Genomic DNA, 17076 nt, shown 5'->3' with positions numbered 1-17076 from the left:
AGGCCAGAATCTGTGACAGCAATAGCAGGTGAATTATTTGTGAGAACATACAGAACCTAAATGATATTTCTACCTCTCTGTAACCTTTAATTCAATTGGTTGATCAACTGCTACTCAGGGAGTCTACAAGATACAGCTGCAAAAATTAACTTAGCATTACAACAGGATTTTGTTTCCATCCAACAAACTAAATTGTGTGTTTGTTGTCTTCTGACATGGAACAGCTGTCACCTGCTATGTCAAAACTATGCATTCTATCATATATGCACAAAGCTGCTTAGTAAGAGATTATTATTATATCTTTCTTTAGACTTTGCCTCTGATTCCAAAATTAGCCAGTTTAACCATAAATTAACCAATTAACCAACTAACCATAAATTAATACTTATGAGGTGTGCAGTCAACCCTCAGATAAGAAAGACACAAAAAATCATGCAGGAAAAAGTAAAGTAGTGTCATGACTAATTGCCTGTTTTGTTATTATACCTCAAAGAGAATCTGTGTCAATAAAAGTGGATGGTCAACAAATTCCTGTGGAAAATAAATTGCTTTCGGTCAATTGGAACTGAAATACTTTAAAGCAAGAGACATGTGAAAGAAATGGATGTAAGCACCATCATAAAAAGATCTGAATTATCCAGGAGATTTGGTTCTGATGGAATGTACCTAAAATGAACTGCAGACATGAAGCAAGGAGGAAGAGAAGAGAAGAGAAGAGAAGAGAAGAGAAGAGAAGAGAAGAGAAGAGAAGAGAAGAGAAGAGAAGAGAAGAGAAGAGAAGAGAAGAGAGAAGAGAAGAGAAGAGAAGAGAAGAGAAGAGAAGAGAAGAGAAGAGAAGAGAAGAGAAGAGAAGAGAAGAGAAGAGAAGAGAAGAGAAGAGAGAGATGAAGAGAAGAGAAGAGAAGAGAAGAGAAGAGAAGAGAAGAGAAGAGAAGAGAAGAGAAGAGAAGAGAAGAGAAGAGAAGAGAAGAGAAGAGAAGAGAAGAGAAGAGAGAGAGAAGAGAAGAGAAGAGAAGAGAAGAGAAGAGAAGAGAAGAGAAGAGAAGAGAAGAGGAAGAGAAGAGAAGAGAAGAGAAGAGAAGAGAAGAGAAGAGAGAGAGAAGAGAAGAGAAGAGAAGAGAAGAGAGAAGAGAAGAGAAGAGAAGAGAAGAGAAGAGAAGAGAAGAGAAGAGAAGAGAAGAGAAGAGAAGAGAAGAGAAGAGAAGAGAAGAGAAGAGAAGAGAAGAGAAGAGAAGAGAAGAGAAGAGAAAGAGAAGAGAAGAGAAGAGAAGAGAAGAGAAGATGAAGAGAAGAGAAGAGAAGAGAAGAGAAGAGAAGAGAAGAGAAGAGAGAGAAGAGAAGAGAAGAGAAGAGAAGAGAGGGGGAAAGGAAATAGAAAAGGAAAGGGAGATGATAGGAAAGGGGAAAGGAAAGGAGATAGGAAAGGGGAAAGGAAAGGGAAAGTTTGGGAAGATGAAGGGAAGGGAAAGTTTGTGAAGATGAAGGGAAGATGAAGGGAAAGGAAGGGAAATGGTTTCTAGCACTGTTTATATGTAAATTTGATTTGAATTCAACTGTCTCACTCTTTACTTGACCGTTCATGTTGAATTTCCCTTCATTTTCCTGCAACAGAAAGACCAACCTGTTGTTAATGCAGAAAGTCTCTCTTCATCCCTTTCTTAAATGCTTATGGGCTTTTATTTTGCTGTATGCAGACTGCATTATTGTAATTCTTGTCATACAGGGTTGACTTGGGAGGAAAGATGAGACACTGTGTTGTCTTGGTTTCTTCTCTGTGAATGAGTCGAGTGACTGTATATAGTCATCCCCTCTGTTCTGATATTTCCACTTGATTCCAGCTCTTTTGTCTTGCAAAATCAGTGCAATGTTTTTGGTCTTCCAAGCAATTAATGTGTCAGTATTGGCTCTGTGGGCTACCTCTTTGACTTGTCAATGTACTTCTCAAAACAAGGAGAATGCTATTGCTGTATTGGGAAATCTTTTATAGAGTACAAGCGAAAAAGCATCTTCTGCTTTTATAGATAATTTTTTACATTTTCCATATCTATTCCAATTTGCAATGTTAAATTTTCAAGATCTAATGTGTTCTTTTTGTTATAAATTTTCAGGAACACCTAGAGTTTACTTACAGAAAAGAACTTACAGCTCACTCACCTGTCAGTTGAAATCTATTGCAAAATTGAATGTTTTCTATTTTTGAAGTTAAATTGGTATAACTTTATGCAATTAACATTCCTCCCAAAAATGGAAGGTATGTAACATGTTCATTCTCTTTCATGTTCCAGCTCAAAGTATCCATTGGTGTGAAGGGTCCTTCAGGACCCTGCCAGAAGTGAAATCCTCTGTCTCTTCCAGGCTCCGTGTGTCCCCCTTCTCCAGGCTCATTTTCTCTTATAGTCCAGTTGCTATTTTTACTTTCACTCTGACTTCTGTTTCTGTACTGTGACTGTATCTTACATCAGCATTTACCCTGATCCTCTTTCATCTCTGTCCCTTTTTCCTTATGCTTGGTAATTTGGGTAATTTTGATTTTTCTTATTGATCATATGTCCCTTCTACTTAAAGATCTTTAGGCTGGCCATGAGGTTTTCTCTGGTCTTTATTATATTACAGTTGTTGTTTCTTTCTAATAGAGTATGAGTAAGGCTATGCACCTAAAAAGAAAGTTCTTTTACCTTTTAAAGGCAAATCCAAAATGTTTTAATCTAGAAGGCTACTCTAGACATCTAGAAGTACTATCACCAATGGTGAATATTTTTCTGTCTTGTGTCAGCATGGATTTCAAAAAGACTTGCAAACTCCTACTGGATCAGCTATTTCTGTGCTGTCACAGAATCATACTCACTGTGTATGTGAAGTTTTCCATATGCTTTTCTCTGCTAGATACTGTCATCTCTCTTCTGCTCAGATGCAGCTTCAGCCTACAGTTTTTCATTCATTAATTTACTTCATGTCTATATTACAAGCCACCAGTAGGTATGTCAAAAAGGCAAGAGCAATAACTGTGTGTTTTCTGCAAATTTTCATCAAATCAAGACTGATAACCAAAAATTTCTTCTTTTTCTCATCACTGGTCTTTGCTAATTCTACTTTTAAATTAAATTTCTTAAATTTTTCCCTGTTCTTCAAGACAGACTAAATTATTCCTGTTGTATTTCTGTACACAAATTACAAACAATCTGCTTTTAGTCTAAAATTATTTTCAACTATATAAAACTACATAAGATAATAAGAGAAGGAAAAATAGAGGAGGCCAGTACCATCTTCTCTGTCACATCAGAGGTACTCTGCTTTTTGTGTAGTTGTCCATATCTGTGCAGAAAAATGCCCAGAAAGGAAGACTCAAGCTATGTAGATAAATTCTTTTCTTAGATTACTGTGTTAGCTCCTTGGTCAATCAAATTATATAGAGAGTTCTTGTCTTCTTTTAGTCCTTGCATAGCTTCATTCTTACTACATCTCCTCCCATAGCCCCTCATTTATTTCCTCCATCTACACTGGCCGTTGATGGTAGTGATGCTCCTACTCTCTCTTCTAGTAGATATTGTGTATGTGTGTTTGTGTGAGTGTACACGTGTGTGAACCTATGATATACATACTTTGTGCCTTTGTGGTAGCTATGAACCAATCTGTATGTGGCATTTTTATGTTGCCATAAACATAGAACATTTCATTTGGGTGAATATCTACTATAAGAGACATGATTTTTGAATAATAGCTTTTCCAAGCCTACAGATTCTCAGGAGGAAAATTGCATGACCACATAAAATATGCCTAAGTACATTTAAACTAGTGAAAAGGCCTCTCTGAATGTTGTGGTTTGCATAGTATAGCAAGTGTGTTTCTATCTATATTTGGCATACTCATGTCTATGTGTGTACAAAAACATAGCCCATCAAAATGGCTGCAAGTATCACACAGGAAATTTATCAAAACTCTCAGAATCTCTTTCTTCTTTTTCTTGAAAATTCCACTTTGGTTGACCATTGTTGGGGCATTTGGAGCATATTCCAACAACTACCAGTGTCCTTTTGCAAATAGCCTAAAAAAAAGTTCACTTTCTCTTAGATGCAAATTATCTGTATGCTTATTAGTCTCCAGAGTAGTATCAGACCGTGTTTAAATCAGAGACTATTTTTATGTTAATTTTCTCTCTGGGTATGAGAATAGAAATTGTATTTTTGGAAATAAGGAAGAAGACTCGAATAAATTTGCAGTGGAACCAAATATTTCCTTCCAAGCACATGAGCTCTCAGATGTGTAAAATCAAATCTTGGTATTATCATTACCTAGCCTTTTTTTTTTTTTTTTTTTTTTTCCCCAGTGAGATCATATAACTTTAAAATGCTTTTGCTTTGATTGTCATTTTCGATTTGTACCTGCACAACTTGAGTCTACCTTCAACAATGTGAGCATGCTCTAAATGTTACACAAAATCTGAGCGACAATCTTAACTCTTTCCCATTATAGTATGAACTTTGATTTCTTTACTTTTACAATTTATTTCTCTGTAAGCTGTCTTTAATCTCTTTAAAAAAACTATATGTTCAAGCACATGTAGAGGAGGGATAAAAGGAAGTTTTAGGCAAGTCACTGTTTCTCTTTCATTTCCATCTTCTGTTTCATCTGGATTGACTATAAGGCCTCTGAGGGAGGAAAGTGAAGAATGTGGTGGATCATAGTCTGGGCTGCAATGAGCTGGGGGCTCCAGGTACTACTTTGATACAAATAAAGAAAAAAGAATACATTCACATAAATAGCATGACATAGAGGGGAGGCATAAATATGAACAGTATAATTTTAACTGTTGTGCTTGTTTGTCAAAGCCAAATATACTGTAAGTGAACAAATATTGAAATGTTGCAAGGCTCTCATGGACAGCTACAAAATAATCAAAACACCATAGTTTTTAACTCGATGGAAGACTCTTGGGAAGGTATACATGTTTATATATGTGTGTATATATATATATATATAATAAAATGGAAAGGTTGGTTTCACTTGACAAAAAAGGGAATTCAGCAAAAAGAAAGTGCATATTACTGCTGTCTAGCTTTCATGGGGCTGGAGAGGGGTCAGTGCTCCGTCAGCGCAGAAAGCCAAAAGCAGTCCTCCTGTGTTAAATAAATTATCAACCCCCTAAACTAATCGTAGATGTTAAAGAAAGCCTTGCCTTAAATTTTTTTCTTACCAGAACTACTAGTTTTAAATGATTTTAGAGTTAAATTTTTGGAGTAGAATCTGCAGAGAGTGAACTTCACTCTGAGTGAAGTCTGAGGCCTAAAAAAAGACACTAATCTTTTACGAATATAAAGTTTGAAAAAGAAACCTGTGGTGTCTGTATTGCATTATATCAACTCCACTTGATGATGAACAGCATGTGGAGAACCTTGGCTGTATCTTCATTATATTTTTGTAGGACAGCCAAGCAGTTTACTCTCCCATATGTTCTAGGTCCCAAAATCAGTTCTAATAACAAAAAACAAATGTACAAAAATCAAGATTCAGTTTTGTCAAATAATTATTTATACTGACTACAGCTTGGAGAGGATTCAATAATACACTGATTAGAGATGCTTTTTGACTTTTGATTGAAATTTTAATCTTGAAAAATAAGTAAAAGGCTTAAAGGTCAAAGTGTAATGCCCAAATCATTAAGAACTGCATTTTAGAGAATTCTTTTAAAACAAGCACTGACTCACTTTTCATCTTAGAAAGACAGAAGAATTCAAGTGATAGCAACTGTTGATTATGCAAATGTTCAGGTTTGCATTCTCCCTGTGATCAACCAACATTGAATTTCTTATTGAAATGGTGAAAGAAAAAATTTGGTTATAAATTTCTTCTATACCTATGTATACTTTTGAGATCCTTTAATTAAGACTTTAATAACAAGGAAGGATTTTCTCTTTCTTTCTTCGCACTAAACATACATAAAGTGTTACCTCTTTTTGCTGCAGTGCATACAGTATTTTAATTGCATTGCATTGTTCCCAAACCTAATTTGTTGGAAGTTAAGTTTAACGATATTAGAGCTGGGAGCTGAATCAGTGTTCAGATAAAAGAATTTGGCAAGATGGACTATTATGCATCATAAATCCACAAGTCCCTTTTATTTTCTTTTTGTCTTTAAGTAGGTCTAATTTATTTTAAGAATGAGTGGGTATTCAAGACATAAACATTACATCTAATAGGTGTACTGCAGCCTTTTTTGAGGGTGCTGTAATTCTTCTGCATAACAAAAAATTCAAATTACACACATCACAGAGTGGTTTTAAGACCAAGAAAATGGTTACTAAATGTTTAACTCACAGAGAATCCTAGAATCACTTAGTTTGGAAAAGACCTTTAATACCATCCATATTTGGACATATTCCAAAGAATGAAGAACAAAAAAAAAAGTAAAACCAAAAGAACCCAAACAAACAAACAAGCTCACCAACCTTTTCCATTCATAAAGGAGAAGACCTGTTGGAGTACTTGGAAGTAGTAAAACTGGTAGCTGCCACTTAACTTTGCATATTGGAGTTAATCTTAGTAATGATACTCATATCCATCTCTCAAGCCTTTCCTCTTTGTCTGTAAAATAGTTATCTAATTCTTTTGTGTGAGCTATGTATGAGAACAACATGGCCTGCTGCAGGCTGAAGTGACACTGGAGCTCATTTAAAACTAGGATTGTGTCTGGGACATGCTCTGTAGTCAGCTTTTTGTTGTTTTGGGTTTTTGGGGGTTTTTTTGGTTGATTGGGATTTTTTCCTCTTAGGAAGAGTGATACAGTTAGGCATATCTGTTGATCAGAACAAAATGGAAGTGTAGATGGGCAACATCTAGACATGGTAAAACAAGTATGAGAATCCTGCCCTCCCTCAAGTCGTAAGGGAACTTTTTTTTTTATCAGGACAGACAAATGGCATTTCACTTTGCTGTCAGATGTGTGGGGAGGAGGGGCTTTTATCAGAAATGAAGGGGATGATACATTCAAGTCAGCTAATGAAAGACATACGTGGAATACCTGTCTTGTAGATCTCCAGGGTATGCACTTCCAATAGAAAAAGAAATTACTGTGTGGATTCATGTTTTTTTAGTTGGCTAAAGTCATATGCTGAATGAGTTTCAGTAATCTAGTGTTCACAAGACAAAGGCAGCTACAATTTCTGTCATTGTTACAACACAGAATTTCGAGGTCTTTATTTTCAAATTTATTATATATAAAAGTTGCATTCTCCTGGTCACACACAGAAAGACAAAAATAAAGAAATCCTACTGGTTTCTGGGGTCAAATCCTGTTACACCACCTGTCATTCCACTTGGGTCACAACCCTATAGATTTAAAGGTTGGAAAGAACAGAAGTGGATTTCTGCACCTAACCAAACAGCTTGTGATTGAACTGTGAGAATATTGTTTAAAATTAAATCCTGATTAGAAGAAACTGAAAACTTCTTGCCTTTCTGAGCAGTCTGTTTCATTGGTTAACTAACCTTATTGTTAGAGTGCAAGTTAGCAATAATTTGAGTTTTGTGCAATTTTACCTTCAGCATGATAAATCAGATGGAAAGCAAACAATATCATAAAGAGTATTACAAAAAGGGAGAGAGTGTTGTCGCCTCTGTGTGGGGGTTAGACAGGATCAACTTCTCCCACATGTTTGTTGGCTGAAATAGAGTGAGAAGGATGTCATATGGAACATCTTAAAAGATCTATACTTTCTACATCTGGGATGATGAATCAGGGTTTAAGTTACTTCTCTGTTAACATGTGCTGCTCTTGAGGAGACAGGGGAAAAAAAAAAGAACAGAAACAAAGGAAGTGAGGGTCTTGCAAAGATGGAACGATGTGGCATCATGTTAGTATGTTGCAAATAGCATCAAAATACGTTGATGGAGGAATATTTTTTGAAAATTGAGTCTCTGATGTTAAATATTTGTGTCTTAAACATTCCCTTTTTCCATGACAAATAAGTGGGGGGGGGATTCATCTTTGGGCTTAGATCAGGAGGATGACAGAACTTAATTTCTCTGTCACTCCTCCTATTGGAAAAAAAAAAATAGAAATCATAATGTTGTCATGTTACGACAGAAACGGGAGGGTACCTCTGCAGTTACACATCTGTGATCTTACAAAACTAAATTCCTGTTTCAGTTTCAGCATCATCCAGAAGTTAACAGTGGGAGTCTGATTAAAAAAAATAAGAGTAGTAGAGTCTAAATCAATTGTAAATCTAGTATGTGATTACCTCTCCCCAGCCTCCTTTCTATATGTACAGGTGCACATGTTTTCTTTCAAGAGCTTCTTAAATCGTTGAAGAAGTGTTATGTTTAAATTGTTCATTCATATTTTCTGTCTGGAGCAGTCCATTTCAATGGAAAGTATCAGCTTCCATTAGTGGAACAATTCCCAGTGCTTTTTGTTCCTCACTGCAGCTAAGCCTTTCTGATTTCCTTTCAGAGGTGTAAAGTTCTGGAGGAATGAATATATATGCAACTCTTTTGCTGGAATTTCATGTTACTCTCTGATGTATGGGGCTTGAGGGGAGGGAACATAACCAGATGGAAATGGCTTTCTTATCCAAGTGGAAAAGGTTTAGTCAGCTTGCAGGCAAGCTCCATAAACATAACACAGTAGAGAAGCTCACAGAGCTGTACTTTAATGGCCATTAAAATTGCCTCTGCAGTGCATTCAGTCAGAATACAGGGAATACATATGCTTGTATTATGAATAGAAGACAAACGTCTTCTGAGCAGAAGAAAAATCTAATGTTAATTAAACTTTTCCAGAGTTTGGGGTAGATAATTCTGCTTTTGTGATGTTAAATCTCTTTTGATTTTAATTGCATGACAAAAAAATTGACTGTAAGTGTAATGTTAGCAAATATTCGTATTTGATTGCAAGTATCTGTGAATGCTAAGTCAAAGAATCAAATGCTTTTAATGAGGGTGGGTTTGGAGTTTTTTGTTTTTTATTGTTTTTCCTTTTGTATGTTGGGTTTCTCTCCCCCAAGACAGCCACATTGATAGTAAAGCTTGTACTGTCAGTATGCTGAAGGTCATTCCTATAACCTATTCAGTGAGATCTGCTCCCCTTTGGGTGAAAAAAAGATCAACAGAGCATATCTAAAAATGTCTAGAAAATCCCATTACCCTTACTGAATTTCAGTTATATATTTCAGATTCATGTGGAATTCAATGAATGCTCTGATCAAATATGAAAAATTGTAGCAAGTTTCCAATATTATGCACAGGCTTCCTCTCCCTCCCTGCTTTTGTGGCTGTCTTAGAGAAACAAGGCACATTCTTCTTAGAGATGGCAAAGGATAAACTGAAATGATTAACATTAAAACATACTTAATATTGTGATATGTTTTAGAACTGGAAACAAAGGTAGGATATGTCTTATCTGTCCGTCTTGACTCCCTGTGCATCTGTCTGTCCCTCTAGAGCAAGTCAATAAAAATGATTAGAGCTGGCATCTCACAAAGGTACACCCTTAAACCATGAAGCAATAATACTGTGAAGGAAATTTTTTTCTGACCTTTTCAAATTACATCCAACTGTCTAGGGAATTTCTCAGTGACTAGAGGTAATAAAGTTCAATCCGTTTTGCTGGTTGGCTTCAAATTCAGCTCCTCAGAAGCCCTAACTTATCTTTTCTTTTTATCTTGGCCTTGGCACCTATTCAGTACAGTAATCCATGCATCTAATCTTTTTTTTCTCTCCTCTCTCAGGTTTAGCTGGTGGATCATATTGTGAAATCTGCAGCCATGAAAGGCCCTCCATTTACTGCACCCTTCAAAACGAAATGTTAGCATGGGAGGGTAAGCTGGTATGTTGCCTTTGAGAGACTCTTGTTGAATTTAATTAGCTTTTAGATTTCATCTCCATCTCGCATCTCAGCTTTCACTATTGTGTGTGATTTAGGCTTCAGTGACTTTCATTATTTGAAACTTTTCCCAACTTGACTGCTACTTTAGAATACCGAGGGGGAAAGTAAAGTTTAAACTTCATTGTCTTAAATTGATTTCTACTTAGTTTTTATGACGTGAGCTCAGAAACAATAGAGACACAGCCTCCCAGTAAGTTAGTGAATCATTCAAGTGATAAACAGGCATTTCTATATGTCTTGTTTCTCATTGTACTACATAAGTACCAGGTAAAGAACACTTTCAGCAAAATATTTCTCAGATTATTTTGAAAGTCATAAAAACTGGGCTTTGCTACTGACACTTCCCTGAAATATGAAGTCCGTGTTTAGTTATATCTGATGTGCTATTGAATGACCTGTGGAATATTCAAAGTGCATGCATATCTAAAAGCACCTGTAAAACACGTGCTTTTAATCATGGAAGAAATACACTGGAAGACATATGCAGCCAACCTACATATAGTTATAAGGGAAAGGAGTAGCTGCAAAATGGTTGGTGAAGATGTGAAGCTGATTTTTTTTTTTCTGAAATAATTTTTGTTTTGATTCTCCCTTCCGAAGTGTAGGGAAACATGGTCAGATAGATAAAGTACAGAACTGGGAGATTATAGATCTTGCCCTGTATGTAAATGGGCCTCTACTAGGACTGTAATGTTTGTCAAGTCACTCAATAATTTTGCACCAGAACCCTGGCTTCTGTGAAAAACTACCAGTGAGTGCTCAGCAGAGGATGAGCACAGGGTGGAATCTGGCTATTACATTGTCTTTAATTGATTCAGCTAAAATGAAAAAAGTTCATTTTTAATTAAAAGGTATTGTGCACCATTGATACTAGTGATGTTGATAGCGGGATACTCAGTAATCTGAAGGCCTGTTGTGTGTCTGGAAGAATGGCATTCTCAACAAAATTATTAAGGATATCTTTGAAATTAATTTAGGAAAAACAGTAAGCCTTCTTGCATTCACAGTTATTTCTTTAGTGTCCTTACTATCATATCATGAAAAGAAATATTGCTAAATGGACAGATTCAGATAAATTTTTAATCAAGTAGTAATAAGCATTTCAAAATTCCTTTATTATTTTAGTACAAAAGGTAACATACCTAAATTGGCCGTATGTGAGATCTTTGTTTCAGAGATAATATGAAAGGTCAGAGATAATATGAAAGGCCATACTTGAGTATACATGAACACTGAGCGTGGTACTAAAATATGTTCATGTGGATGCGTTCATTTACTCTCCTGTCCTGAATGCTCCACAGATACATGTAGAGTTATTTCTTTGTAGAACCAACTGTTCTTCAGTCTACATGGATTAGGCTTCTCCTGATTCTCCAGGATTAAAGTTGGTCTCTAGATATGGAGACAAGCAACCCAGAAGTGTTCATGGTTTGCCAAGGGTATTGGAGGACTGAGAAACGCCTCGTGGAAGTAGCAAGTTTTAGCATCTCAAAGCAATGACATTGTTGTTGGCTATATATATATATCTTCTTACAGTAGGTGCTTGAAAAATGTACAGTAAATATCCCCTATAATATTTCAGGCAGAAATACATAGGAATGGGGTTATTTTGAATGGAAATAGGATATTAGGATGGTGGCAGTGTGAGGGGTTTTTTTCTACTGAACAAGTTCTTATCTCCAGGATTCTTTCTAATTCTTAAGCTGGGCAGAAGCAGTTCTGCTGGCAACTCTTTCTACCATACTGATGGTAGAAATAAGTACTGACAATGAATTTTAAGGACAAAAGAGTTTTCTTATTTATTTATTTATTCATTTATTGGATTCCATTCAGCCCAGTATATGTTACATAAAAGGAGCTATGTAGCGATATCTAAATGCTTGCCTTCCATTTAGTGGAGTGTTTGTGTACCAGTAGTTACAAGCTGTGGACAACAGCTGAACTAAATGTGTTGTTGTCCACTTGGAAAGTAGTCGAGTATGTTTTACATTGTCAGAGCCAAGCATTATGGATCACTGAAGGCTCTGACATCTCAGAAGTATATTCTAGTTTTAGGTGATACTTAGAATATCACATTCTTCTTTGCAAATTAATCCGTTCTTTAAAGTAGCTAATTGAAAAAAAAAAAAAAGAGAACACAAGTATTTTTCAAATCAAACATACTACATTATGTCTTATGGTGGGAAACAACAGAAGTCATGATTTTTTTCTTTGATATCTTTATAACTTTCCTTCATAAACTGGGAGTCCAATAATATGAAAACAAAATGTGCCAGATATAGGTATATGAAAAATGGTGTTTCAGCTCTACTCTTTTTCCTCAGTTCTTTGAAAATATCTAGTTTAACAAATCTTTATGAGAAGAAAATTCTGTAGATTGAGTCAAAGTAAATCCCACCCATGCATCAGTGGGGTTAAAATGGTAGATTGCATTGTACATATCAAAGGGATTATGTGAATGTTATTGGTACACCATTGTTCTGTGTTATTTATATTTTCATCATTAGTCTATAAAGTCTTAATAATTAGCTCTCTAATTTCCCAGAAATCATGCTAATTTTTTGAACTGGTTGAAGAAAAAAAAAAAAAGCTGACCATTCTGGCATTGTAAGTTAATAGTATAGAACAAAGTGTAGTCATAATTAGTTGAGAAAAGGACTTTCCTTGTTCATTCCAGTTCATAATAAAAAGTCCCTCACCAAAGTGACTTAGAAAATAATGCATTCAGACTGAGCAGAATTACCGCCTAGCAGATTCTATTTATCTGTAGCTTAAAAAGCAGCTGCGTTTTTGTAAAAAGCAATGAATGTGGCAGTCCTACTTAAAGGTAGAAGAAAAAGAACACCCCTTGTTTTGTAATAAGGGGATTTTCAATTTAAAAGAGAGAGTGAGCCTGTTGTGTGAAGCATGGTTATTACATTCACTGTATTCTATCTCACCCACCAGGAGGCTAATAACGAAGGAGTCAGTGAAGGAGACCGATGCCACAAGGGTTATCTCACAGCCCCAGATGCTGGATAAGTTGAAGCAGAATCGCTTTTGGATGACATTCAGGAAGGCCTTGAATGATTATCTTGCGAAAAAAAGACTATTCTTTCCAAGGTAAACAGTCCATTTTGTCTGTATGGTGTTGGTGTAAAATATGTTTATATAAATACCTCTAAAGTTCATTTTTTATCATTTTTCAGGGTTTTTTTCCCTCTCGATGCAGCAATGATCTCTCAGGAATCCTTTTTGAGACAAAGGATCACTCCACATCCAACCATACCTAAGGAAATGCTTTGAAGGAATTGAGCAGCTCGCTTTTAATCACAAGAGAGAAAGTACCCACATGGAGTCAACAGAAAATGAAAAAGTAGAGCTCGTGCTGCGAATAATTCCAACAAGTGCCAAGGGGCTAGTTGAGAAATAACTTCATGAGGTGAATATCTTTAGCTCTTACTTAGGGTTTAGTTACTGTATGATAATTTTCTCTTTTAGGAGCAATGAATATCATAAGCGTATTTCCTAACTAAATAGCTCTCTGAATATTTGTCAAGATGTTGACAGATTTCAGTCTTATTGTTGTTATTTTTTGCAATGAATTTAGCACCTGCAGACCTACAGAAATCAATTCTAATAAAAAGCTCTCTGAGTCAGGCTGTCAGTAGAAGTCAGTCTGTGTCTGAAACCATATGTGTCAATATATGTTTGAGTCTACCTGTATGTGTTTTCGTGCTTTCATGATTTAATGTCTGTAGTTCGGGAGGATAACACGCAAAAATAACCAGACAAATGTAAGATTTCGAATGCTGTCCCCACCCTTCAGAAAGTGTGTCCCATTGTGTTGGAGGGGTTTAATATCCAATCATTACAACAAAAGGAAAAAGAAATTATGTCACTGATAACATCCTAACCTTTCCCCTTTGGGCCTCTCATCCAAATTCATTGGTTTCAGTACGAAATTAGTTTGGTGACCTTTTTGTTTGATTTATTTAACCTTCCTCTCCCAGTGGATGGGAATGGGACCTTCCCTTCTTTTTTGTTTCTGGGCATTTTTCTTCCATGCGCTTACCTTTCTCCTGGGGTAGGATCACCCCTAGGAATGCCACTTCCCTTTTGTTCACTGTTGTGGGTACTGATCTTGTCCTTGGTAGCTTGTTCCTGGGTACCCCCTAGGCAAGGACAGTGGCAGGGAGCATCACCCAGCTCCAGTGGGAAAGAGAAGGGGAGGCTGCAGGCCTGCTACTTTTATATCTGGATAATTTGGCAGAGGCTGTGGGGGAATCCCTGGGCAGTGAAACCCAGAGCAGTGGCAGGTCAAAGACATTTGCCCCTCTTATATATTGTGTTTCTGCTGGACTGCTTAAGTCCACTTGTGAATCCTGTTTCCCACCTAATGGAGCTGCATGGAAACAATGTACCAGTCTTGACTGAGCCCCTTTTAGAAGTGTGACTGCACACAGTTTAAAATGGTCCATCTGCAGCATCATTCAGGGTAGGGAGGGAAGAAGAAGAGGGCAGAATTAGGCAAGCCCAAACACTTCCCATCCTGTTCTCCATGTCAAGTCACTAAGTTGGTTTTTGGAATAGTTTCCAGCACAAAGTTATCTCCGTAAAAAAAAAAAAAAGGAGTGACGGTGCATAAGCATCAGTCTTGAGGAGCACAGGAAAAGCCCAGATTCTTAAGCCTGCAATATACTTTTTAGTTTTCACCTTCTTCCACAAATGAAACAGGGCTGGGAGAGGTGAGCAGCTGTGTTTATTTTAATACGTCTATTTTAACCCGCACCTAAAAACAAATTGGAAGGTTTGGGAGTGCATTAATCTGGATCCTATTAGTGTCTCTTTCTCCCTCAAAAGTGCAACCTGAGATTAATTAATGTAAACCAGAGTTTCATATGCAGTCTTTAAGTCATTTGCATGTTTTATGCATGATAATTGAATTTATTTATGCACTTCCTTTCATTTAATGATTTCTCACTCTTTTCTATGCTATCAACATTATATTATGCAAGACATAGGATTTGGTAGGCAAGAAAGGATACAGTATATAAATCAAATCTGAGTTAATTTTTAGTTCTAGTGTCAACACTAGATCAGAATTAATATTGGTCCCATGTCAATGGGGTTATATGGCTGGGAAAATGTTAAATATTTTTGGTAAAGCATAGATTCTTAGCTTAACGAAACATTTCTGATGCAGCCTAGTTTGCTTGCAAGTGTACAAGCAAAATTATTTTTGAATGGCAGTTAAATTATTGTATTGACTTTTCAATGACCCTAGAGACTTATGTTTCTACTTGGCCAATTAGTAGTAATAAGAAGATGAATAGTAATTACATTAATAAGTAACTGTGTTCAGACCAGGACCTTGGTATTGTGCTCTGGCTTAGAAAATAAGGGTATATTATAATTTGTCTCATTTGGTCTTTCATCTGGAGAAATATGGACTTTGGAGTTATAGTGAATTTATCATAGCCAAGAAGGTAAAAGTCCTAGGGATGAATAGGTCATATGAGATAGCAGCTCTGTGGTAGTGGCTGTTTCAGTGCCATAAGCATGGAATCTTTCTTTGTTTCTGCAATTAAGCTCAGATGTCTTAAAGATGTCTTAGTGATGGAGTCTGATTTTTTTATAATGCATATCAGGAAGCTACTATGGAAAATAGTTTTAAAAAGATGCTGGTAGTGGTGCTTTCATAGCATTTATCATTGCCAGTTTCTTTCGTGTCTCTTGTCTTTCCTTATGTCTTGAAAGATGTATGTGGAAGTGATATTTTTCTGTGGTGTCCTGTCTTTTATCAGTGAATTAAATGGTTGTGTCTTGTGATCGTTTCTTGATTCTCGTAGGTAGGAATGTGTTTAAAGGCTAAAGTTCTTTTAATTTGTAGTGTAACCATTTCGGTGTCTTTCTTGTCATTGAAATGTAGTTTAAAATGCTCAGTAATGTAGCATGAAATCATTGGTTAGTTTTGGAATGGTGGTGAAATCATGTGAAGAAAATAAGTATTGCATCTGATCAAGATAAATTCACTCTAGTGTTTTATGGCTTTTTATTCCTATGTGATAGTAATAAAGTCTCATGTAGGGATGGAAGCCATGAAATACATTGTGAAAAATCATCAACTCAGATGGGGCCATCAGGATAGCATGCTGTAGTTGTAGAGTTATTGAGAATGATTGGAAGACGATTTAGTATGTCACCACTTTGACCACGTTTTTGCATTTTGTTTCTTCATCCTTCACCCACGTAGTTTGCTGAGAGGAAATCAGTTTGTAACAAGCCAATCCAATTTTACATCAATGTTCAGTGTTTAAATTGTTCATACATCTTTCATTTTCTGCCAAAGATAACACTGTATATGAAACCCTAAGCTAAGAATTTAATATAGCTAATAAACACATGCCAAAATGAATGCAAAGAAGAGTTGATGAATTTCTAAATGCTTGGAAACTAAGCAAGTTCTACCCTGTTAGCAGCTGGTCCAGCTTCTTTATTTTCATGTTTGAGAGCAAATCTGAGGGATGATTCAGGGATTTAATCCCTGTACTCTTTTACATGGGCTCCTGTACTTTTCTCCATTTCTCTGCTTGCGTGTCCTTCTGAAAATGCATGTTCTTTTGCCTCTCTGGAGCTGAGATAAAGGCTGACAATGTTGGGGTCAGAAAACAATTTCTGACAATTTCTTTACAGTGCTACTGCCTTACTGCTTTGTCTTCTTTTCTTTTGAATACCAATTTCCTTTGTGAATATTTTGGAGAATGTTATTTATTCTGATGCAACTATTTACAATTTTCCTGTTGTATTATTTCTCTGAAGCCTATGTTAATAAAACATTATGGATTTTTTGCTACTTTGACTCCTTTATTATTCCTCTCAGGTGTGAATTTTTCTCTCTGCTAAAAGATATTTTCTCATTAATGTAACTAAGGACATCTTCTGGTCAAAAGCCCCAGAGATAAGTAGGCAGGATATGTATTTCCCATTTTATTATAGATTTAAATTTCTTCTTTAGATCAAATAACACAGAGAGAATTTAACCATGATTAAATTCACAGATGTCGTGTGGCAATTATTTCAGTCTTACTTGGGCTGAAAAAGATGGTAGACATATGTTTGCTGCAATGTTGCCATGTGAAAAAGCTTATAAAAACGTAGAAAACGTTACCTTCAGACTCCTATTAAAAGAAAAAGTATTTTCCTTCTTACAT

General features: G+C 36.1%; 1 long non-coding RNA gene across 1 annotated transcript in view; it reads left to right on the top strand.

Annotated features, from left to right (window-relative positions):
- The window catches only part of LOC135414541 (uncharacterized), a 230631-nt gene extending 213913 nt beyond the window's left edge, over positions 1 to 16718 (top strand). The window contains exons 13-15 of the long non-coding RNA XR_010430715.1: positions 9726 to 9823; positions 12830 to 12985; positions 13072 to 16718. This is a non-coding gene — a long non-coding RNA (uncharacterized LOC135414541). The remainder of the gene's footprint in view (positions 1 to 9725; positions 9824 to 12829; positions 12986 to 13071) is intronic.
- Positions 16719 to 17076: the final 358 nt, after the last annotated feature.

The sequence above is a fragment of the Pseudopipra pipra genome, chromosome 5 (assembly GCF_036250125.1).
Source record: "Pseudopipra pipra isolate bDixPip1 chromosome 5, bDixPip1.hap1, whole genome shotgun sequence".
Lineage (NCBI taxonomy): Eukaryota > Metazoa > Chordata > Aves > Passeriformes > Pipridae > Pseudopipra > Pseudopipra pipra.
This window is presented reverse-complemented; position numbering and strand designations above follow the sequence as displayed.